The sequence below is a fragment of the Phyllostomus discolor genome, chromosome 3 (assembly GCF_004126475.2).
Source record: "Phyllostomus discolor isolate MPI-MPIP mPhyDis1 chromosome 3, mPhyDis1.pri.v3, whole genome shotgun sequence".
NCBI lineage: Eukaryota > Metazoa > Chordata > Mammalia > Chiroptera > Phyllostomidae > Phyllostomus > Phyllostomus discolor.
In genome coordinates, this window is record NC_040905.2 from 159,461,085 (window position 1) to 159,487,506 (window position 26,422).

A 26,422-nucleotide genomic window follows, 5' to 3' on the forward strand; every position below is an offset into this window, starting at 1 on the left:
TACCTATATACAATTATTATTATTCTTACTTTTTTATTGTTGTTCTATAACAGTTGTTCCAATTTCCCCCCATTGCTCTCCCCTGCCCCCTACAGTCAATCCCCACTCTGTTGTCCATGTCCATGGGTCATTTATACTTGTTCATTGATTAGACCCTTCCCCTTCTTTCCCCCTTTGTCCCTCTCCTCCTTCCTGTTTGGTTGCTGTCAGTCTTTTCTTTGTTCCCTTGCCTCTGGTTCTATTTGCTCATTTGTTTGTTTTGTTCATTAGGTTCCTCTTACAGGTGAGATCATGTGGTATTTGTCTTTCACCACCTGGCTTATTTCACTTAGTATAATGCTCTCCAGTTCCATCCATGCTGTTGGGAAAGGTAGGAGTTCCTTTTTTTCTGCTGCATAATATTCCACTGTGTAAATGTACCACAGTTTTTTGATCCACTCATTTACTGATGGACACTTAGGCTGTTTCCAACACTTCGCTATTGTAAATTGTGCTGCTATGAACATTGGGGTGCAGAGGTTCTTTTGAATCGGTGTTCCAGGATTCAAAAGTCTTACAGGATACAGAGACTTACTCTTTCTCTCCATTTTCCCCTTTTCTTGTTTCTATGAGGACCACCACATTTTAGTTATCATAGCAATCTTATTATTTAGGTTAACTCTTTCTGAAACTAAGATTCCAGCTTCGTCTAAGGGACATAATGGCCATTCTAATTAATGTAATCCCCTCAGCAAAATAGGTAGAAACAATCTTAGAATAAGGTACTTTTACATGTGAAGCATGCACCCCATCATGAGTGTTCCTCCTTCTCTCAGTGGCTCACTTTTTCCCAGTCAATCCCCTAAATTCTGAGAGTACATCAGGGAACCTGCCTATGTACCTGCCACAGCCTTGAGTAAATATAGGCTTGTGTAAACTGTTGATGTCTGGTCTCAACCTGTAATGATTTGAAGAAGCACATATTACAAAATCCTCCTAGTAATATGAGGTAACAGTAACCCCTGAGGATCTGGGAGAAGTTGAGTAGAAATTCAAAGCATCAAGCTCACTACTGCTACCTCTGTAGGAGATGCCATGAAGAAGTATTGAACTTGCACTTGAAGGGTCCTAGCCAACAAGAAATGCTGATTGGGTGTGTGTGAACACCAGGCCCACCACTAGGCAGGAGGAGCACCCCACAGGATGTATTTGTGAACTACTCTGTCAATGTTCATTCACTACTGTGGGGAAACTTTGAGGATTTGCAGTATTGCCTAGAACCAAGTGGTATCTAAAACACGCTCAGGATCTTTGTCTTTGATTCCAAAGGGTGGCTTTCCATCAGTACTGCTGAACAAATCCCCTTTTGCTGCCCAAAAAGACAGAAATAAGTCTGCAAGGATTGGAATTCCACATGTGAAGATGCTTACTTCTCTAGTGAGGGAGGACTGTGTTGTGTTGTCATCTTACAGTGACCACACAGCTGGGGAAAAAAGTGTCCTTATTTTCCTTCCAGTAGTATCTTTTGTAGCAATGTATTCAGAAGTTGTCCATGAATCTGTTGCTTTCTTTGATCAGAGAGAACATGACTGTCTGCTCTCCAGATTCATCTCTTATCACTAGCCATTCTACCCCAGTAATCTTGCTAACCTAACAGTCACATGCTAATATCTCCTGTAGATTCTATCCTTCATTGCTCTATGCATTTCTTCACTGCTTGCTAGAATATTTTTTTTTGTTGTCTGGTTCCTTCAACTAGAGTAAAGTTCATGCTTTGTGAGGGGGAACCCCAAAACAACTAGAATTCATTTTTTAAAAATTGTGCATTTATTCTTACATGTTTAAATTTCAGTCACCTTTAAAGTACTCTCCATTTGATGTGATACACCTGCTCGAAACAGTTTTTGAACTCATTGATTTGTATGCATTTTACAGCCTCTGCCATTTTTTTTGTTTCACTTCCTCCACATTGGCAAAACCTGAAAGTCCCCTTTGAGGACTTTTTTCATCTGGAGAAACAAAAAAAAAGCCACTCAGGGAGAGACCAAGTGAATAGGGAGGGTGAAGCATGGGAGTTATGCTGTTTTGGGTCAAAAACTGCTGAACACAGTGCATTGTAGGCAGGTGCACTTGTAAATCACCCATCATGAAAAGAGCAAATGCTTTGAAAGAGTCTTAAAAAAATCACTAAAGCCAAAAGCAGCCTCTCACAACAATGCCAGCTGGTACACTGATACAGATGGGTTCCTAGAACACTCACCTAGTGGGGGAAGCCTGTATTTTACAAGAGGTCTGTCGATCAGAAGATAATTCCATTGGGGGAAGTTCCACCATGTATTTTCTGCTGTATCTTAAGTATCTAGAATGTACCTGAATATAGAAAGCATTCAACAAATATTTGTGGAATGAAACAATAAATGAATCTCACTTTGAGTTTCTAGTGTGATGCCCTGATAGGATTAGCAGCTCTTGAACCTGGAATCTGTATTCTTGATAAGCCTCCTGGTGTTTCTAATGTGCAGTCAGGCCTGAGGACCAGCAGTGGACTACAGTTTCAGGAACACAAAAGGAAGGTAGTGCTTAGCACCTGCCCACTGAGATCAGCCTGGATTTGACTACCAATTCTTTCATTTGCTCATGGGTATAGATTACTAAACCTTTCTGAGTCTCAGCTTCCTCAAACTGAAATTGGGTAAATGACAATATCATACAATGCCAGAAACTTCAGGTACCTGAGGCATATAAGCGTCAGTAAAACAGCTCAGCTTTCCCACACGGCATCCCATGGAGTTGTAGGTGCAGGGGTAGGACTGAAGAACATTAGCACCACCAACGCCATACAGTCCTGGAGCACCAGCCCAGGGGTAAGGTAAAGATTATTCCTGAGCCCCTCTGTTAACAATATTAGAACCAGGATGATAGCAGGAAAGGACAGGCAGCCTATCAGTGGATGGAGCTAGGTTTGAACCAGGGACCAATATCCACAGTTCAACTCTATGTACAACCTTCCTTCATCAGCTACTCAGGATACAGAATAAGATCTTCTGACACACTTGCTCATGACCTTGTCATTTGAACTGGAACATATGCAGGAAATGAACATCTCTTCAAGCCTAATTTACAATCCATACATCATTATCTTTCTCTGTACTCAGAACCTCAGAAAACATTTTACTTTTTATCCTACATGATAGAAAGCCTCTATGAAACCTACTCAGCAGATTACTGGAGGTTTGAGCATTCCTGTTTAGCCAATAATGGTAACAGTATTAACTGTAACTAATGCATTTGGTACTAGTGAATAAAATACTGGTGCAATTCCACAATAATTTTTTACATTTGTTTCTATTAAAATGCCATTGGATTTCTATGTATCGTTTTAGTATAGTCTCACCAGTATATATATTATAGACAGTATTAATTTATATAAATATATTCAGTAAAAAGAGTCTCTCCTGCTTCCTGTTTTTTTTCTCATTAATTGTGTTATGTATCACAATTCACATGTGTGCAGTGGAATCTGAGCTGTTCCTGGATCAACTTTCTTAAAGAATTGGAGGCAAAATGCCTTTTGAGGAAGGATGAGTATGTCCTGTCCTTCACACAGTAGACCCAGTGGTGCCTCAGCTACATCATGGACACTTGCAAGCAACTGCATTAACTGTGTCTTGCACGGTTTGCCTTTTCTCCCACTGCAGTGCAGCTCAACTGGACTCAACAGAGAGCACCTGGAGATGTAATGTGAATTTTTTTCAAAGCATTTCTACATGAAAAATTACTAGAGATCAGAAGAACATATTTCCAGTGACCCAATTTGAGATCAGCAATTAATTAACTATGCATAGAAATGTCACCTAAAGAAAAGCCTTTGTCAATATGCTGAAATTTCTTTTATGGATTTGTGGTTAACTTCTAATTATAGACTAATTACCCTCTTCGTTATCATCAAGGATCTGGAGGGTTGACACAGAATCCATAAACGATGCCAAGGAGACAAGTGTGAATGTAACGTGCTCCTGTACTGCCTAATGTGCTTCCTTCACCACGTGGGCAAAGACAAAAGGAGAAAGGTGTTCCTCGTATTACTCCAGGAGCAAATTGGCCAGCTTGTGCATTCTGGTGTGAAAACACAGTGATGGGATTTTTAGCAACCAGGAAAATGACTCTAGTGAACTTGCTGATTTTACTTCAAAGAGAAGTTTAAGGTGATTGATAACAGAGAGGGAAAAAGTGGGCTTTGTTTCTGGATAACAGCTTTGAGATGAATCCATAAAGCAGCTAGCTTGAAGTTGTGTGTGTGTGTGGGGGGGGGGTGTGTTAGAGAGAGAGCAAGAGAAAGAAAGAAAGAAAGAAAGAAAGAAAGAAAGAAAGAAAGAAAGAAAGAAAGAAAGAAAGAAAGAAAGAAAGAGAGGCAGAGAGAAAGAGAGGCAGAGAGAGAGGAACAGGAATAGACTGACAATGCTCATATGCATTTGAAATTTGTCTGCCAATGAGAAGAGAGAATACCTGTTTCCTCAGAAAATGAAAAGGAAGTTTCAACAGAACAGAAGACAATGTTATCACTACTGAGGGAAGGATTCAATCATATTTGGTGGCTGCTTTCTGGTTACTTGCATGCCACCTTGATAGATCTAATCTCACTACTCCACAGATATGCTTCCTTTTCCATAATAAATAATACAATCATTCCCTTCTGCTCATTGGCCAAAAGTTTTATTATCACTATAAACCTTACCTATAAAGTCACTTCTTGTTTCATTTAAATCAACTAGATAGACAAAGTACTCAGCCAGGTTGTATTTGACCCCAAAAAGCTAAAAGCCTATAACTCCCTTGAGTCTCTCTCAGCACTGTGTTGGAAACTTTTGGTAAAGGAGGGATACACATTTATGGATATTTTGGGGTGGAGAGTCAGGTACCATCCCCCAGAATGTCAGTTTCCACAATGGCAGGGTTTTTCAAACTCTGTTGTGCACGCTGCTGTATGTCCAATACCCAATACAGTGCCTTGCTCATATCAGATGCTCAATAAATATTTTTGGAATAAATGCTCTGTCCTATTTTTGTGATCTGATGTTTCTGCTGAGTTCCATTTGGCAAACGCATATGCTACAACAAGAAAAATTTTTATTTCATCTCTCTCTCTCTCTCTCTCTCTCTCTCACACACACACACACACACACACACACACACACATTCCCAGCTGCCATAACATAGGAATTGCACTGTGGCTTTGTTTGTCTGGAACCCAGAACCATCTTTCTGCCTTTTTGACAGGGAAATATATAGTTTTAAAAGAATAATAATCATAATGATTAATCAAGAGATGTTACAGAAGACAGGATCAAAGGAATCACATCTAAGAAAAAAAAAACCTATAGTCTCTTTCTCTAAATGGTCGTTATTTACTCTTACTCTAAATGGTCTGTTAAAATATTACAAGGAAACACTTTTTTGAATGTTTAGGAAAAAAACTTTCTTAATAATGGGAGGAGATGACCAGTACTTGGGCTACTGAGGGTTTTTATAACCTAAACTTAAGCATTCTTACATGCCACCAAATTTTTCATCCCTCCTCTGGCTGGACATTGTGTAAGCCTTCAAGGGGAATGTAGCTGCAAGCTCTGGTAATGGCCAGAAGTCTCCTTTACTTCAAGGATAACCTCAGATCTCCTTATTATTTGTTCAGTCATTTTATTTCTACAAGAATTGAGCAGCAGAAATTTTTCCATTATAGTGTAGAGGTAGGAACACTTGAGGGTGTAAATATAAAATGATGCTTCCAAGAGATTATTAATAATCATAACCAGTGATTCTCCAGGTACATTCTTTGAGAGATAGACTGCACGGTCTATTGTGAACCAAAATGAGTAATCCTTACTTGCCTCTCTAATGCAGGTAAATGATATAATCCCTATTGAAGTATAAAAGAAAGCTTCTGGATGAGTTAAGGATTTATCCAAGAGAACCATATATAATGTTGAAGTTGTCACATTTCAGACTGCAATTCTAATCTAAATTCTTCTGTATCCCTGAGTTGAGCAGAAAAGAGACATTTTACTAGAAGAATTCTGGGCTGACACATGGAGTCTGTGCCCTGTGCACCTTCTCTGTTGGCAAGGAAGCTGGTTCCCACAGGAAGCCTAATTACAACCAGAGGCTGCCTGGTAAGCATGGAGTCAGCTAAAGGGAAGCTAGTTATCTAATTCAAACAAGGCAAGAATCTCATGTCTTCTCCTTCTTCAAAACTTCCAAAGAAGCTAACCCTATCTTACCTTCTCACTCAGTTGATGACTTACCATAATTCATTGAAGAAGAGTAGCCATTAGGTGGGAAACACATCCTCCTCCTATCATGGACACTTGCACCACTCCCCTGGCTCCCTACTGCCCAGCTAGTGAAGGTCAAGGTCATATTCTTTCCTGTCTCCTCAAGAAATTTGCTCTTCTAGTTACCTATCAGACCTTGTATATCAACAGTCTCTCTCCATCTAAATACTCTCTTCAGAACATAAACATGTTTTAGCATTTTCTTTTTCACACACATACATACATGAAACACCTCCATTGTCCTCATAGTCCCTGCCAGCCTCTGCCCCATCATCTGCCCCCATCCTAACTAAATTTCTTGAAAAACTGTCTTACATAAAAATGCTGTCTGTACTTCCTCAAGTTATATTCTTTCCTTAACTCATTGCAGGGTCAACCTTGTGACCTAGATGTACCTTCACCTTGTCAAGGTTATCAGTGACTTCCATGTTGGCTAATCCAAAATACACTCAGTTCTTGTTATACTGTAACCCTCAGCATCATTTGACAAAGTTGCCTTCTCCCTTCTGCTCTGGCTGTCTGCTCTTGAGATGGCCAGCCCATGCCACACACCTGGGTGCCCTCCTTTCTCACTCACCACTCACTCTCCTTCTTTCCCAGGTTCCTGCTACACCTCTGACGTCTCCATGGGGCAGCTCCCCATTTCTCCATTTTGGGCTGTCTTCTCACTCTACACATATTTTCACATATCATCTCACAAATCATCTGGCTTTAAGTGCCATAAGTATTCTAATGATTTCCACATTTATATCTCTGGCCCAGGCCTGTCCCTTAAACTCTGAGCTTATATAGACATCCAACTTCCAATTTGACAGCTCCACTTAGAAAATTTCCAGACATCTGAAACTTCCATATAAAACAGTAACTCCCAACCAATGCTTTTGTCAAATTATTTCCTCCTCACCCTGTCTTCCCCATTTCAACAAGTATGGTACCCCATCTACCCAGATACTCAAAATAGGAGTCCTCATTTTCCATCTATTTATAAAATCCTTCTATTATATTTCCAGATATATATTTACTTCTGCCATCTTAGGTCAGACCTACATCGGCTCTCATCCAGGACACACAAAACCTATGAATCAGTCCCCCATTTCAATCTTGTTCTTCTCAAGTCTGTTTTCCAAATAAGCATGAGCATGGCTGATTTAAACATAAATTAGCTTATGTCCGTGCCTATTTATAATTTCTCATTGCTTTCCACTACACACAAAATCAAATAAAAATTCCTACTATTTCCTACAAGACCATCTATGAGCTCAGACCTGCTACAGCTCCAAGCACACCCCACAACTTGCCACCACCCACAATATTCTAACCGCACTATCTTCTTTCAATTCCTAGAAATTCTAAGCTTCTCTCTGCCTCAAGTCTCTGTGTATGATGTGTGCTTTTCCCGGAGTGCTCTCCAGGACATCGTCCTTCTTCTCAAGGCTCATTCCCGTAAGGCACTCTCACCTTATATGTTTGAGACCTTCCCTTAAACAAACCTCCTAACCTCACTCCAATCCCCATACACTCTATTAGTTATCTCAGTCCTTGGTTCATTTCTTTATTAACATATAGAAAAATTTGCAGTTATTTCCATGCATGCTGTAAGTATACTCACTTGTCCTGCTCTGTCTCTCCTGCTGGAGTTGAAGTGCCTGCGGGAAAGGACTCTCTCTGTCTTGGTCCCTCTCCACTGTCTTCCTGATGAGAGTGTTTGGCACATGCAAAGTTCTCAAAATATATTTCTTGAATAAATAAATAAATAAATATGTAAATGATTTTTAAAATAAAGATTAAAGGTGTCCCCACATATTCACTATAATAACCATTTTTTAGGGAAGGCATTTTATAAGGAACACAATGAAGAAAGTTGTGTGGGGATTAGGAATTTGACCCTAGACTCCATTAGAAGAGACCTCCAGGTCCTCCACAATGCTCTGGCTTGTTTCTAGGGAGAACAGGGAAGAGGCATATTTGGAAAAGGGTGGAGTAAAGCACAACCCTCACAAAGAAGGCACTCATTTTCTAGCTTAGAAAGACATTACTCACAGATACAGAGGATCTGCCTTTTGTCAAAAACAAACAAACAAACAAACAAACAAGCAGACGAAACAAAAACACATTTCTGTCAGTGGTTTCTCTGCTGCTTTTCTCACTCTTACCATGTAACTCCCAAGTCAGTGTCCACAGGCGGAGCAGTCAGACAAAGGAAACAGACCTGACGAATTATCTGGCCATGAGAGGAGAATAGCAAACTGGTCAAAAGAATAGAAATTCAAGAGAATTTCTATTCTCTTGAAGAAAACCAACTAGGCTGCCAAACATCAAGTTTCTTTCTGGTTTAATTCTGTATCAGCTGCAGGCAACAAGGTATAGAGGAAAAGTACATGCTGGTATATTTGTTTCATATGGCCACTAAAAGAAATTACCACAAACTTAGTAGCTTAAAGAAATGCAAATGTATTTTTTTTTACTGTTCAGGAAAACAGAAGTCAAAAATGGGTCTCACTGAGCTAAAACCAAGGTGCCAGCAGGGCTGCAATCCCTCTGGATACTCCAGAGAAGTGTTAGTTCTTTGCCTTTTCCAGCTCCCATAGGCAGCCTGAACTTCCTCACTTTGGACTTGATCACTTTGATCTCTGCTTCCACTGGTACACTTCCTCTCTGACTCTGACTTTCCTGTCCCCCTCCTGTGAGGAGCTGTGTGAGTACCTTGGGCCACCCATATGATCCACAATAATCTCCTTATCTAAAGAACCTTAATTTAATCACATCTGCAAAGTCCCTTTGGCTAGTCACAGATTCTGGGGATTAGCACATGGACATCTTGTGGGACACCACTATTCATCCTACCACAGCAGGATTCCAATTTTAGTTTTGTCACTTAGGTACTACTCTGTCCCAGGCACTATGCCAAGCATTTTATATATTATTTCATTTAATCCTCACAAAATTCCTGAAATAGAGGAATTTCATACATACTTTATATACAAGAAAACTGGGACTTGGCATTGTGAAGCCACTTGGTCTTACGGTCCTATGGTGGTAACTATAGGACCACCATAGGTCCTATAAGGGTGAAGAGATGTAAACCCACATCTGCTTAGCTCCAAAGTCCATGCACCCCAGCTGCTGTGTTGATCGAGCTTCTGCGTCAACAGGTCTGGACACAAAGGAATGCTTAATAAATGGTGAGCCATTATTCTTTGTATAAGTTCTACGTAACCCCAAACAATTATGGGATGCCTCTGAGTTTAGATTCCTCATAAAATGTAGTCACTTTTTCATGTGGCTAATATTTATGAAGGTCCGCTAGTCTTCCAGGCATTGTCTGAGGAATTGAACACTGTGTTAAATGCTACTTACTATACAGTTTAAATGAAATGGTGATTCTGCTCAGTGCCCAATACATAGAAGGTGGCACTAAACACTAGTCCCCACCTCTTTTCTTCTTTAGATCATAAACTCCTTGAGGTTTTTGTCTCATTTGCTGATCTAATGTGCCCGCCAGTGTTTCTTTCACTGTGATTTAGCACCTAACAGTAATTCCATGTAACATTTACCAAGATGGATTGATTTCTTTGAGGGCTGTATCTGACCTATGGCGAGGCCATGACTTTAAATAGTTCTATCCCTCTAATGGGTTGTTGGTGGTTAAGTTATAAACTGAACAAGTCCAAGAGTCAAATAGTTTTCAAGAAACAGGTGCATTCTAAAACTGAGTGATATCTTTCCACAGTGACTTAATCCTGTTTCAACACGTAGAAAGTGTGTGTGTGTGTGTATGAGTGAGTGAGTGAGGAAGTGGAGGATGGAGAGGTGGAGGAATCCCACAGTCGGGTGAAGTAGCAGAGCAAAGCAAAGGGCTCTCTCCAACCGGGCCTCGCGGCAGCTCTGAGAACCATCTACAGACCGACGCGTATGTGCAAAGAGCAGGAGCATTGGTACCAGTGGACCCACATGGGGCTACAGACATTCTCTGCAGCTTGAGGCAAGAGGTTTTTCATCAATTTCCTATCATTTATTCCTTGACTCATTTTCATGTCTTACTCTTTTCTGTCACTACTTACCTTTCCCTCTTCTTTTACATCCTATTATCCATTCTATACAATCCTCACTATTAAAAGTAAAATATAATAAAGGTATAGTTGAGTTGTTTTTGTGTTTTCTTTAAAAGGAACGTGTGTGAAACAAAAGTTTCTCAGCCCAAAACTTTTAAATAAATCTTTGCACTAGGCCCCTGGTGAAGTAACTATCTATCCCTTGCCAGAGCCACGCAAGGTTAATGAGGTAGCAATGTTAGTCTCCAGTGAAGGACCAAGGTGCCACTGATGGGCCCCTCGATAACTTGGCACCACAAAGTCAGGAGCTCACTGAGGTCCTGCAAGTTTAATCTACAAGTCATAACTTAAATGGCTGCTAGGAAAAACAGTTACTCTTATTATCCATGCAAAGAAAATACAAACTCTTCTTTGAGCCATATCATTGCTAGTAAGTTTAGAATAGATCAGAGAAGGGGATTACATTGGAAAGTGGAAACTGAAATTCCTTAGTGTTGATGAATATCTTCCCTAAGAATTAAATTCAATGGCAGTTTTAGGTGTCAATACTATAGTCATTAATGAAAAATGACTAATTCTGAATAAATGTTACATGACTAAGTCACAAATAAGTGCCTTAATAAAACTGAAGAAAAATTAGATTGACTCTAAATGCAATTCCTAACAACTTGTCATTCTTTTTTCTATTCTTTTTTACAAGTAAAGTTTATATAACTCTGGCTTTAGGAAAATGGTACAAGGACACAGAGAGATCACTCAACTAGACATGAGAAGACCTGATTTTTAGTATTTTTTTCTATGTCAATAACTAGTTGTATGATCTTAGAAAGAACACTAATCATAGTGGCTTATTTTCCTTCTCTGCTAAATGAGTGGGTTAAACTAGATAAATTTTAAGACTTTCTGATTCTAAAACTAACTTGCTTTTTAGAACCTTATCCTGCAGGATATTAATGGGAATTATATGAAAAAAAGAATTCTGTGGTTTAAACAATTGTGGGATATCTAGAATTAAGCAAAGTTTATCACATTTCTTTAGGGCAGGGTATTTCTAAGGTATTAATATATAAATATGCCTCCTGAGGTTATTTATCCAATCAATAGGTATTTATTGCATCAGATTATAAAGTTACTCTTTGGGGCAGAAACAGACATGGTCCTTGTCCTTGTGGGTTACAACCTAGTGGGAAAAGTAGGCATTTATCACATTATGCAAATAAAACAAAATTATAATTGTAATTATAATTATACCTCTCCAAGGTACAATTGCGTACCTTGGAGAGGTATGCAATGCTAGAAAGCAGGCACAAGAGGAGATCTGAATCTGCTCAAGGAAGATCAGGGAGAGATAAGGACACTAGAATTGAAAGATGAGTTTGAGTGAGGTGGAAAGGAGAAGAGACTTCCAGGCAAAAAAAAGAACAGCATGTTTAAAGGCCCTGTGATTACCAGGAAAATGTGAGGGACTGAAAAAACATCTCTAAAAGTAAGGTGTAGTGTGCAATGAATGTTTCTCTTATTATTTGTTCTTAAAATTTTTTCTTCTCTTTTTTTTTTCCAGAAACTCCTTCTGGAGATCATGTTTTCCAGTACAGCCTTTGTATAAGCACTTGCTGCACAGAGTAATTTAATATGGGCTGGCTCTGCCGAAGGGCATTTGTTTCTGGAATGCCAGTGGATCATATTGTACGTGCTCCAGGTGTGGGTCTGAGTAGACTACTTTCCCACACGTTTGTAGGATCCCATAGCTTTCCAATGTGAAGAAGAGAACAAAATGATGGATATACATATGGTTATGGGAGAATTTTTTGCTTGTTTTTTATGTTTAGTAGAAATTGTGTATATTTAAGGTATACAGTATGATGACTTGATCTACATATTACACATATACATACATACACACAGTGAAATGATTATTATAATCAAGCCAATTAACATATCTTCTCATGTAGGTACCATTTTTTTGTGTGAGAAGAGTGCCTGAAATCTACTCTCATAGCAAATTTTCAGTGTTCACTACAGTATTATTAACTATTGTCATCACCCTGTACAATGGATCTCTAGACTCATTCATCCTATATAACTGCAACTTTGTATCCTCTCAGAAACTTCTGTCCATTTCCCCTACCTGCTCACCGCTGGTAGCAGCATTGTTCTACTCTCTGCTTTTGTGTATTTGCCTTTTTAGATTCCACCTGTGAGATCATGCAGTATTTTTCTTTTTGCATCTGACTTACTTTACTTGGCATAATAACCACCAAGCTCATCCATGTTGTTGCAAATGGCAAGATCACCTTCATTTTTAAAGCTGAATAATATTTCAATGTATAAATATACTATATTTTCTTTATCCCATTCATCTATTGGCTGACATTAGATTGCTTCCTTATATTGGCTATTGTGAATAATGCTGCAAGTGAGCATGGAGGTACAGATAAGTCGTGCAGATACTGACTTCGTCTCCTTTGAGTAAATACCCAGAAAAGGAATTGCTGGGTCATAAAATAGTTCTATTTTTAGTTAGGTTTTTTTGTGCGTGAAAACTCCATACTGTTTATCATAATGGCTATACAAATGTACATTCCCACCAACAGTGCACAGGGCTTTCTTTTTCTCTGCATCCTCACCAATACTTATCTCATTTCTTTCTGAGGATGGCCATTCTAACAGGTATGTAGTGATATCTCATTGCAGTTTTGATTTTCCTTTCCCCTTTGATCAGTGATGCTAAGCAGCTTTTTTTGTATCTAGTGGACATCCATATGTCTTCTTCAGAAAAGTTTCTGTTCAGTTCCTCTACCCATTTTTTACTGGGCTGTTTATTTCTTTGTTTGTTCTGCTATTGAGTAATATAGCTCTCTGTGTATTTTGGATATTAACCCCATCTCAGATATATAGTTTGCAAATATTTTCCCAGGTATGGAAGAATTTCTTAGGAGCCTCTGAATAATGCCACTGAATATTTTTACATACCACATATCTGTGGTATAAAGGGGGCTCAGTTTCTATGTATTCAGAAACTGTGAATACAAGTATATACGTGAGGAATGCAGGGGATGAGATAGTAAAGACAAAAGGCTTATTTCAAATTTGACAGCACTTGTTCCTTTCTCTTCAGAGGTGGAGAACAAACCACTTTTAAAGAAAATATTTAGGGACAAACTTCCTCATTAGTTTGAATGGAAAAAAAAACAATGAGATTCTTCTGAAATAAAGATATCTGCAATAATAAGGAATTAAATACATCCACATAGTGAAAAAGGCTATCATCATTGTGGTTAGCAATAAAATGATATTCTTTTTATAGAGAAGATAGCCTGAGATTGTCAATGCTTTAGAAGTCAACACAAAACAGAACAAAGACACAGCTAAAATGGCTTAAAAATAAGGGCTCACTTTTCTCCTATCACGAGAAGACTGGGTTAGGCAGTTAGTGACTTTGGTCTAGTGACCTGACAATGTTTCTATAATTTTTTCCCTTTCTTTCCTGGTCAGAGATTATTGCCACAGATCCAATTATTCAATTACCACATCTGTATTCAAGATAGAGAAGTAAAATTTCCCAAAGCCCTATCTCCTGAAATTTCCTTATATACCTTGTTGCCCAGAATTGGGTCCAGCTGTCAGACTACAAAAGAGGAGACACAACAGTCAAAATGGACCTGAACCAATTCTGATCCACCACCAGAAGCTAGGCACATCATTGCCCAACCAAACAGGGCCCATTAGCAAGAATAAAGAGAGGAAATGGACACTGAATAGGCAAATAACACTGTTTTCCCAAAGGAAGGGATTTTAAGGAGTTTGTTGGCCCTGCTGTTGTTACTGTTAATTTTGTCTGGTTCTTTAGTCTGGTCCTGGAGATATTGGAGACTCAAACTCCAGGTCAGAGAGATACCACAAATCATTCTTTTTGGTTGTATATGAACTGGCCCCTGGACATGGCTGTAGGGTACAAGTTCCCAAACAATTACTTTCCAATGTTCCAATAGAGAAACACCTTCATAACTACTTCACAAAGAGCTCATTAAAATATGCATTCCTAAGCCCCACTTCAATTCACTAGGTGTGTCTTTAACCAGAAAATCTACTCATATGACACAATTTCCAAATGATACTTCTGCACAGACAACTTGGGAACTTTTGCATTTGAAGAAGACTGGGTCTGAGGATTATGACAACATGATGAATACATAAGCCCTTCCTCCTTTCCACCTCCTCCTCCACCACATTGAAATCATTTTCTGTTGTCCTTAAGCCTTCAAGATAATCTTGCCGCAACCTGGTCTTTGCTGTGCTAAGGAAACAAAGGGATAGTCCTGGGTCAGAGTTTGGAAAAAGGCAGTATAGAAATGAAGAGCTAGAGCTTGGAGACAAATAGTTGCACAGCAGCAAAGGGGATTTGCAGAGAATCAGAACAGCAGTTGGGAGCAAAAGAGCTGGCTAAGGTGACAAGTACAGCTAGGATACACTTGTGACCTATGTATACACATCCTTCAGAGATTCTCAGAAAAACCTGAGGTGTGGTATCAACAAGAACACTAGACTTCTGGAATTAGGTAGGATATAAACTTAGATTATTGCTGACTATACCTTAAAGGAAAACCCTTGAGGACAGAAGATGTCTGAACACCTGGAGTATGGTCATATTTACTAAATATAAAAGAAATAAGATGAAAGAAGCATGGAATGAAATCACATTTTGTGAATTGCATCTTTAGGGTTACTATGCAAGGCAGGTGTCACTCACCCGCTGGTGAGGAATCTAGGCTTAGATTAAGCAGATGTTTACAACCACATGCTGATAAATGGTAGACTGCTTTTGAGACAAGATCATTTATCTAAATCCTTTGTTCTCATAACAGCACTTGCCTCTCTACCTATATATCATCTTCTGTCAAATTAGAAGGTGACACCTGTGAATTGTTGGATTCTAAGAATTAGCTCTTTAACACTTGTTGCTGTCACTTACTAAGATTTGTTCACTTGTGCCTGCTAATGGTGCAAGTACTTTCCCCAACCTCTCTCCCATTGTAGTCAAGCCTGTAGTGGATACACTTTAAAGGATCCTGAGAGACTCTCTGTGGGGAAAATGAGGGAAGCAGAAGATAATACATGAAAGAGGGCTCTGGGATTTCATGACCCAACAAGACCTAGCCAGATTATTAAACAGTTTCAAGTGCCTTAACCATGACATGGAGTCTCCAGGATCATTGTCACCACTGTCCCAGTGGACGGGTTGAAAGTCTCAAGTAATCTCCAGCTCTCAGAGAAAATGAAAAGGGAAAGGAAGCAAATGGTGTTTACTTCCCTGGGCCACTGGACCAGCCCAGCCATTGTGAAATCTCTGAGGTGTCTTTGCTGTGGATAGGTTTGCACACACATTTTTGCTTTGAGGAAGAGCCAAGAATCCCAGAACAAAAGACCGAGATGTTCCTATAGAGAAATAGGCTGGATGTTAAAAGGCATACTGATTTCCCCTTTTACTTTCCCCTATTCAATAGTTCATTAATCTGTTTATATGGTTTACATAAAAGTTATATAAGTTTAGTAGATACCAATAACAGACACAATGGGCTAAGTCATCTGCACTAACAAATAACTCCAAATTTTAGTGTTTATAACAAGGTGTTTTTCTTGTTCTTGCTATACATCCATTGCGGGGCAGCAGTGGCCTCTGCTCCATTTCATCCTCACTCAGGGACTGAAGATGAAGTATGCACCACCATCTGGAATTCCATAGGTCAGTGAGACAGAAGAAAGAGGGGGTGCAGAATTGTGTGAGTTAAATTTAATTTCACTGGCCAAAGAAAATTAAATAGACCTTAACTAACTTCAAGGGAGAATGAGAACTGCAACCCTCCCTTGTGCCCAGAAGAAGTTGGAAATAGTAAACCAATAAAAAATAGTAATGTTGGCTACAAAAATTGATGTGATACTATAAAAATGTTGTTTATTATTTGATCCAACATGCCACGAACTGGAAATGGTCTCAAAGTTTGTTTGTTTACCTATTGAGCTGTCCAGGGTACCTGTTCAGGTCTTGAGCCTGAAGACAAAATTTGCGAGAGACTACTCTGTAGGCCACTGACCCCAGAAACATTCTTAGAAGAAACCACTCCTGACCTAAGGCTCCGCCCCCCCACCATAACAAGAGCGACCAGACCGGAGAAAAAATAAATAAATAAGTAAAATAATAGGAGAGATAGGGAAAGACATAATATATGTTTCCAGCAGAACAGATCAGTCCCCCAGGACTCATCCTTTTGAGTGACTAAGAAATAGCCAATCTATCAGATGCACAGTTCAAAACACTGGTGATCAGGAAGCTCACGGAACTGGTTGATTTTGGATCCAAATTACATGAAAAAATGCAGATTACCATAAAAGGGATGCAGGAAGACACACGGAGGAGAGCCAATTGTGAAAGGAAGGAATCTGAGTCTCAAAACAACACAGTGGACCAGAAGGAAGATAGAATCAACCAAGCAGGAGAGCATGATGAAATAAGAATTCAAAAAATCAAAGAAAAGCTTAAGACCATCGAGGACACCTTTAAACGTTCCAACATCCGAATTATAGGGGTACCAGAAGGGGAGGACCAACAAGTGGAAAAGTTATTTGAACAAATAATAAAGGAGAACTTCCCCAAACTGGCAAGGGGAACAGTCTTCCAAGAAATCCAAGAAGCTCAGAGGGCCCCAAAGAAGTTGGACCCAAGAAGAAACACACCAAGGCACATCATAATTACATTAGCCAAGGTAAAAACGAAGGAGAGAATCCTAGAAGCAGCAAGAGATAAGGGACAGTAACCTACAAAGGAGTTCCTATCAGACTGTCAGCTGATTTCTCAAAAGAGACCTTACAGGCAAGAAGGGGCTGGAAAGAAATATTCCAAGTCATGAAAGACAAGGACCTACATCCCAGATTGCTCTATCCAGCAAAGCTCTCATTTAGAATGGAAGAGAAGATAAAGTGCTTTTCAGATAAGGTCAAATTAAAGGAGTTCATCATCACCAAGCCCTTACTTTATGAAATGCTAAAGGGACTTATCTAAGAAAAGAAGACAAAGAAAAGACATGTATAGTAAAAGGACAGCAAACTCACAATTAACAACCACACCTAAAGCAAAACCAAAAGAAACTAAGTAAACAACTAGAATAGGAACAGAACCACAGAAATGGAGGGCACAAGGGGGGGCTAGCAGTAGGGGTGGGAGGAGGAGAGAGGGGGAAAAGGTATAGAGAATAAGTAGCATAGAATGTAGGTTGAAAATAGATAGGGGGAGGACAAGAATAGTACGGGAAATGTAGAAGCTAAAGAACTCATAAGTATGACACATGGACATGGACTAAAGGGGGGGAATGTGAGTGGGAGAGGGGGCACAGGGTGGAGGGGAGTGAAAGGGGAAATGGGACACTGTAATAGCATAATCAATAAAATATATTAAAAAAATTTTAAAAATTAAAAAAATTTTAAAAAAGAAAAAAAAAAAGAAGAAACCACTCCTCTCATGCCTCGCTTCAGCTGTGATACAGCAGTCATGTCAAAATGTAAAATTACTGTGGGGCTGTGGGGGTGGGGGGTTAAACATAATTAATGTGTTGAAGGACTCACTTTCACTTTTTTTATATCCCAAGCTCATATCTGAACTTTTACCTTGCCCTGACCCATTCTCCACAAATGAGGCTCAGTCATGCAGTGAGGCTCGGGAAGAGTGAGAGCTCTGGATCCATGTTGTCTGGTGATTTAAAAAGGAACTTAAAATTCTATTGTTGTGTCTAATACCAAAATTTCCATGCCAGCCCTGACCAGTGTGTCTCAGTTGGTTGACCGTCACCCCACAAAACAAAAGATTCTGGTTCAATTCCTGGTCAGGGCACATACTTGAATGGGTTCAGCACCTGATTGGGGGCCTGCAAGAGGCAACTGATTGATGTTTCTCTCTCACATCGATGCTTCTCTCGTCTCTTTAGTCCTCCCTTTCCTCCTCTCTAAAATTAAATAAATAAAATATTTAAAAAATATTTTCCATGCCAGAGTAGGTTTGTCAAAATAGTCTCATCAAAAGGACTGATTGACTGTTTCTCCACAGGGATTATTCCCTTCCTCCAGCCTTCAGTCAGAATGTAAGGTTTAAATGCAGCTGGAGTTGCAGTGAATTAGCAGATGAGGTTGAGCTGTGGCAAACCTTACATCCCACACTCATAGGTTGAGGAGAATAAAAAAATATCTATGCAATCTATTCTGCAATGGAGTTGGTGCCAAATGGTTCTCAACCCTACGAGGGCCAGGGGTGTGTGCCAAGACATTCATGAACCCCTAACACACAGGGGACAAGCACAAGGCCTGCGGACTGAATCCAGCCCTCCACTTTGTTTTATCTGGCCTTGCACCTTATTTCTACCCAGCAGCCACGCAAAGCTCTTGCTTAACTGTTATGGAGTAGTTACATTTATATAGTCCTAAAATTACATTCAGCCCTTTGAAGGCAACTGCGAGGCTGATATGTCCCCTGGTAAAAATGAGTTTGACACCCCTGCCCTAACATGAAATGCAAGATTGTTAGCATTTATGCATATCTCTTCTTCTCAGAGGAAGCTTCATAGCTTTTATCAAATTCGCAGAGGGATCACAATTCATAAAATATCAAGAATCTCAGTATGGGAGGAAGGAAAATGGCGTCTGAGTAGAAAGGAGCAGATTTGGCTTCCCCTGGCACATGGGAGAGAATCCTGACTGATCTATGGAGTGGAAGAGCAAGCAACCAACATACCTCAGCATACGTGAAAATAGAGGACCAAGGATTGTGGCAGAACCGAAAAACCAGTCAGTGAGAGGAGTGCTGCAACATGGTAGGCTCCCAGGGACCAGCTCGGGGTGGGGGTGAGGGGTGCTGCAGCAGTAGACCCAGCGCCCGTTGCTGGGTTTGCCACAGAGTCCTTGGGAGAGAGCTGGGACAACTGCTCCCTCCCCAGCCAAATAGGGTCTGAGTGGCACCGAGAGGAACCAAGTTGCTAGCAAACACACAAGGGCTGTGAGGACCCTCAGAGTCTGTGGACACTGGTGGGGTTGGGTCATACAACAGGCCCTGACCCCTACAGTCACCAGTCTGGCTGGAGAGTTGGGCTGCGGGAGGAGCCAGGCCGCGGTGTGGAGTGGCAGGCTTGAATAGGAGGAAATTCTCAAGAGGAAGGAGTGAAAAGACAGACACTGTTTGGGGAATTCTCCTACAGCAATCATCGGTCTCCCTGCCACCCAGCCAGGCAGCGATCCCGAGTTTGCACAGAGGGTTGTGGTTGTGTGGAGGACCCTGCACATCCCCATAGCACTGGAAAGGGTGAGGCAGTCAGGCTGAGGCCACACGTGCACACTCGAGTGCGGCAGCACATCGCCAAACCCCAGTCCACAGCAGTAACCCTGCAGAAAGACCTGATTCCTACACTCAGGGCCCAGGGCCCAGGAGCCAGGATAGCTCCCCAGACAGTGTGAACCGCTGACCTAGTCCAAATCCCAAAGGAAGAAAAGCCATACCAATCACCCCTCAGCCTGCTGCAAGACCAGAAAAACTGGTTTGGCCACTTTGAAACCAAGAGACTTTTAAATTTTATTCTATTTTTTTTAACAATTCTTAATTTTTTAATTTTCATTATTTTTATTCTCTCTTAATTTCTTTTTCCTCTCTTTCCTGCTTTCTTGTTTTATTCCTTTCCTTTCTTCCAATTTTATCTCTTCTTCCTTCCTTCATCTGCCTTTTTTATTTTTATTTTTTAAATACCTACAAGTGAGACAAAAACCTGGATCTGTGAAAAGACCAGAGTTGAACCCAAAGAAAGGGAATCACAATAGCTGCGACAGTGAGACAAATTTCACTCTGCTATTACAGAGAACCTGCAAGTTACTGCATACTTGTATTATTATTATTTTTCCATTATTCTTACATCTTTTTTTAATAGTATTTTTGTATTCCTCTTTTTTCTGTATAGAATGCTTTGCTAGGCTGGTTATATTGTATCAACTGACAGGTTCCCCCTGATATCTCTTGCACAGTGTATTGCTAATATACTGTCCTTCACCTCACCTGTGTCCCATTAGCACACTATTCAAGGTTCTATACTCCCTATTCTTGTTATCTAGATCTCATAGATTCTGTCATATGATTGTTGCCTAATATCACTGTAAATAATTGCTGTTCCATGCAATTGTAAATACTTCACAACACCCCCCGCCCCAGATCTTAGCCCACTTCACAATTTCCTGAAATCTATTACTGTAGTGTTAACTCTATTCTCTCACACACTACATCTATTTACTATCCTTTACTCTCACCTTACCTCAGAGTCTGACCTCCCATAACTTCACTGCTTTCTAGATCCAACTCACAATCCTTCCTTCCTCAACAAGAGTCTTATCTTCTTTCCATCCTTTCTAAAAATCAGCTAGCTGGGTGGAAGATCACGGTTAACACTATACATAGCCAAAGGATCTCCTATCTCTTCTCTTCTGGCTGCTACTTTAAATATCATAGAATACTCTCTTGCTGTCTTAAACTATTTTGCCTTCCCCCTCCAACTGATGACAAAAAAGAGTAGGTAGAAGCAGTGAACACCAGGATACCCACTGGACGAGGAAACCCAACAACAAACGAACCACTAACAGATAACAACAGAAGAAGGTGAAGGAGGGAATGGAAAACACACAAACCTCAATCCAGGACCTATCTGGAAATACAACTAAACAGTAGAGATAGTACCCAGTACAAACAACTGAACAAGAGCAAGAGAGAATCCTCAAAACTTTATACACACAGAAGAACCAGCTTCAACACAACCTGCCCTCACCAGCACAACAAAATACAAGAGGTGGTGGACAGAATGACCCTCATTTAACCAGGTGGTGGGAAGGAACCACCAAAGAAAGACCCAACAACAATCAAAACCCAAAGACAAACACGGAGCCTACTTAAATAGCAGCCCAAGACCAGTGAGCTTGGGAGATCAAGGAAACTGCACCACTGAAACTCACTGGTATTCTACTACAGAAGTTCACACCACAAACCCAGAGAGCTAGAACAGATCAATTTAAGAAGCTGAGGCTAACAAGAAGAGTCTCACAAACAATGGGAAGACAAATAAACAATCCCTAAATGAAGGGAAAGGAGGAAGCCTCAGAAAGAATGATGAATGAAATAGAGGCAACTCAACTATCAGATAGTGAGTTCAAAGCAATGATTGTCAGGAAGCTCAATGAGTTCACAATGAGCTACCAGAAACTACAAGGAAGATACAATGAGCTCACTGCAAACTATATCAACATGAAAAAGGAAATAGGAACTATCAACAAGGGCCAAGAGGAAATGAAGAATACAATTTCTGAACTGAAGAACACAGTAGAAGGAATGAAAAGCAGGATTGATGAAGCAGAAGATTGGATTAGCGAGCTGGAGGACAAAGTAGAAAACAGCATCCAGAAAGAGCAAGGAAAGGAAAAGAGGCTCAGAAAGAATGAAGAGGGATTAAGAGAAATGAAAGACAATATGAAACGTAATAATATCCTTATAATAGGGATACCAGAAGGAGAAGAGGAAGAGTAAGGGATAGAAAACCTATTTGAAAAAGTAATGATGGAAAACTTCTCTAATTTGATGAGAAAAAAAGTCACACAAATCCAGGAAACAGAGAGTTCCAATAGAGAGGAACCCAAAGGGTCACTTCGAGACACATCATAATTAAAATGGCAAAATACCAAGACAAAGAGAGAATCTTAAAAGCAGCAAGGGAGAAACAGGAAGTAACATACAAAGAAGCCCCAATAAGGTTAGCAGCTGATTTCTCAATAGAAACGCTCCAAGGCAGAAGAGAATGGCAAGAAATATTCCAAGTAATGAGAACCAGAGATCTGCAACCAAGGCTACTTTACCCAGCAAGGCCCTCAGTCAAGGTGGAAGGCCAAATAAGAAGCTTCCCAGATAAAAAAAAAACTCTAAAAGAATACATGTCCACCAAACCAGCTCTGCAAGAGATGCTAAAGGGCCTGCTTTAAGGAAAAGAAGGAAGAGAGACAGAGAGAGAGAGAGAGAAACACAGGTGCGAAAATGGCAATGAATAAGTACCTATCAGTAATAACCTTAAACATAAATGGATTAAATGCTCCAATCAAAAGACATAGAATAGCTGAATGAATAAGAAAGCATGACCCACACCTATGTTGCCTACAAGAGACCCACCTCAGGACAAAGATATACAGAGGCTAAAAGTGAAGGGCTAGAAATAAATTTTCCAAGCAAATGGACAGGAAAAAAAAGCCAGGGTAGCAATACTCATATCAGACAAAATAGACTTCCAAAAAAGGGCCATAAAAAGAGACCCAGAAGGTCACTTCATAATACTCAAGGGAAGAATCCACCAAGAAGACTTAAACATTGTAAATATATATGCACCCAACATAGGAAAGCCCAAATACATAAAGAAAATCTTAGAGGACATCAAGAAAGATATTGACAGCAACACAATTATAGTAGGGGATTTTAACACCCCACTGTCAAAAATGGAGAGATCTTCCAAACAAAATATCAACAAAGACATTGTGGCATTGAACAATGCCCTAGAGGAAATGGACTTACCTGATAATATAGAGAGCCCTTCATCCCAAAGAAGCTAAATACACATTCTTTTCAAATGCACATGGAACATTTTCAAAGACAGACCACATGATAGGACACAAAACAAGCCTCAACAATTTCAAGAAAATTGAAATCATACTGAGCATTTTCTCTGACCACAAGGGACTGAAACTAGAAACCAACCCCAAGGGAAGAAACCTGAAACACTCAAAATCATGGAGATTGAATAATGTGCTATTAAATAATGAATGGGTCAAGAATGAAATAAAGGAAGAAATCAAAAAGTTTCTGGAAACAAATGAAAATGAACTTATAACAACCCAAAAGTTATGGGATACAGCCAAGGCAGTCCTGAGAGGGAAATTCATAGCGATACAGGACTACCTAAAAAAGTTAGAAACATTTCAAACAAACAACCTAACCCTACATCTACAAAAACTCGAGGAACAACAAAAAAGACAGCCCAGAGCATGCAGAAGGAAGGAAATAACAAAGATCAGAGCAGAATTAAATGACATAGAGATGAAAAGCACAATTCTAAGGATCAATGAATCCAGGAGCTGGTTCTTTGAAAAGATAAACAAAATCAACAAGCCTTTAAGCAGGCTCATCAAGAAAAAAAGAGAAAGGATCCAAATAAACACGATCAGAAATGAAAGAGGAGAGATTACAACTGACACCACAGAAATACAAAGGATTGTAAGAAATTACTATGAAGAACTGCATGCCAAGAAATTTGAAAACCTAAGTAAAATGGACACATTTCTAGAAAAATATAACCTTTCAAAACTCAATGAAAAAGAAGCAGAAAGCCTGAACAGACCAATAACAGCAGATGAAATTGAAGCAGTAATCAAAAAACTCCCAACACACAAAAGTCCGGGTCTGGATGGTTTCACAGGAGAATTCTACAAAGCATTTAAGAAAGAGCTAATGCCTATCCTTCACAGACTATTCCAAAAAATCCAAAAAGATGGAAGACTCCCAAACTCTTTTTATGAGGCCAACATCATCCTAATTCCAAAACTAGATAAAGACACAACAAAGAAAGAAAATTTCAAGCCAATATCACTGATAAATATAGACGCTAAAATCCTCAGCAAAATATTGGCAAACCGCATCCAACAATACATTAAAAAGATCGTACACCATGACCAAGTGGGACTCATCCCAGGGATGCAAGGATGGCACAATATTTGCAAACCAGTAAATGTAATACATCACATAAACAAAAGCAGACAAAAATGACATGATCATATCAATAGATGTGGAAAAAGCATTTGATAAGGTACAGCACCCATTTATGATAAAAACACTCAGCAAAGTGGGAATAGAGGGAGAATTCCTCAACATAATAAAGGCCATATATGAGAGACCTACAGCCAACATCATACTCAATGGACAAAAACTAAAAGCTTTCCCCCTAAGACCAGGAACAAGACAAGGATGTCTGCTTTCACCACTTCTTTCCAACATAGTATTGGAAGTCCTAGCCACAGTGATCAGACAAGAAAATGAAATAAAAGCCATTCAGATTAGAAAGGAGGAAACAAAACTGTCATTGTTTGCAGATGACATGATAGTGTACATAGAAGACCCTATAGACTCCACCAAAAAACTGCTCAACCTAATAAATGAATTTGGCAAAACAGCAGGATACAAAGTCAATATCCAGAAATCAAAGACATTTTTATATACCAACAATGAAACAGCAGAAGCACAAATCAAGAAAAAAATCCCATTTGATATAGCAAAAAGAAAAATAAAATACCTAGGAACAAACCTAACCAAGGAGGTAAAAGACCTGTATTCAGAAAACTACACAACACTGAAGAAAGAATCAAGGAAGACACAAACAAATGGAAACATATACCATGTTCATGGATCTGAAGAATTAACATCATCAAAATGCCCATACTACCCAAAGCAATTTACAGATCCAATGCAATACTTATTAAAGTACCAATGGCATGTTTCACATAGAACAAACACTTCAAAAATTTATATGGAACCATAAATGACCCCGAATAGCTTCTGCAATTTTGAGAAAGAAGAGTAAAGTAGGAGGGATCACAATACCTGATACCAAACTGTATTACAAGGCCACTGTAATCAAAACAGCCTGGTACTGGCATAAAAACAGGAACATGGACCAATGGAACAGAACAGAGAGCCCAAAAATAAACCCAAGTCTCTATGGTCAATTAATATTTGACAAAGGAGGCAGCAACATAAAATGGAGTAAAAACAGCCTCTTCAGCAAATGGTGTTGGGAGAACTGGACAGCTACGTGCAAAAAAAAAAAAAAATGAAACTAGAGCACCAACTTACACCTTACATGAAAATAAATTCAAGGTGAATAAAAGATTTAAATATAAGCCATGACACCATTAAAGTCCTAGAGGAGAACATAGGCAGGAAAATCTCAGATATTTCATCCAGCAACATTTTACTGATATGTCCCCTAGAGCAAGGGACATAAATGAAAGAATAAACAAATGGGACCTCATCAAAATAAAAAGCTTCTGCACAGCTAAAGAAAACAGTATCAAAATAAAAAGAGAACCAACTGTATGGGAAAACATATTTGCCAATGATACCTCAGACAAGGGTTTAATCTCCAAAATATATAAAGAACTTACATGACTCCACTCTAAGAACACAAGCAACCCAATTAAAAAAAAATGGGCAAAGGACTTAAACAGACACTTCTCCAAGAAGGACATACAAAGGATGCAGAGACACATGAAAAGATGCTCAGTATCTCTAGCTATCAGAGAGATGCAAATTAAAACCACAACGAGATACCACTTCACACCAGTCAGAATGGCCATCATAAACAAAGCAACAAACAAGTGTTGGAGAGGTTGTGGAGAAAAGGGAACCCTAGTGCACTGTTAGTGGGATTGCAGACTGATACAACCACTATGGAAAACAGTATGGATTTTCTCAGAAAACTAAAAATGGATCTGCCTTTTGACCCAGCAATTCCGCTACTGGGACTATATCCTAAGAACCCTGAAACACCAATCCAAAAGAACCCATGCACCCCAATGTTCATAGCAGCACAATTTACAATAGCCAAGTGCTGGAAGCAACCTAGGGGCCCATCAGTAAATGAATGGATCAAAAAACTATGGTACATTTACACAATGGAATTCTATGCAGCAGAAAGAAAGAAGGAGCTCCTACCCTTTGCAACAGCATGGATGGAACTGGAAAGCATTATGCTAAGCAAAATAAACCAGGCGGTGAAAGACAAACACCATATGATCTCACCTTTAACAGGAACCTAAACAACAAAACAAACAAACAAGCAAAATATAACCAAAGACATGGAAATAGACAACAGGCTGACAGTGACCAGAGGGGAGAGGATTTCCAGGGGAAAGGGGAGGAGTTTATAGAACAAGTATAAAGGACACATGGACAAAAACTAG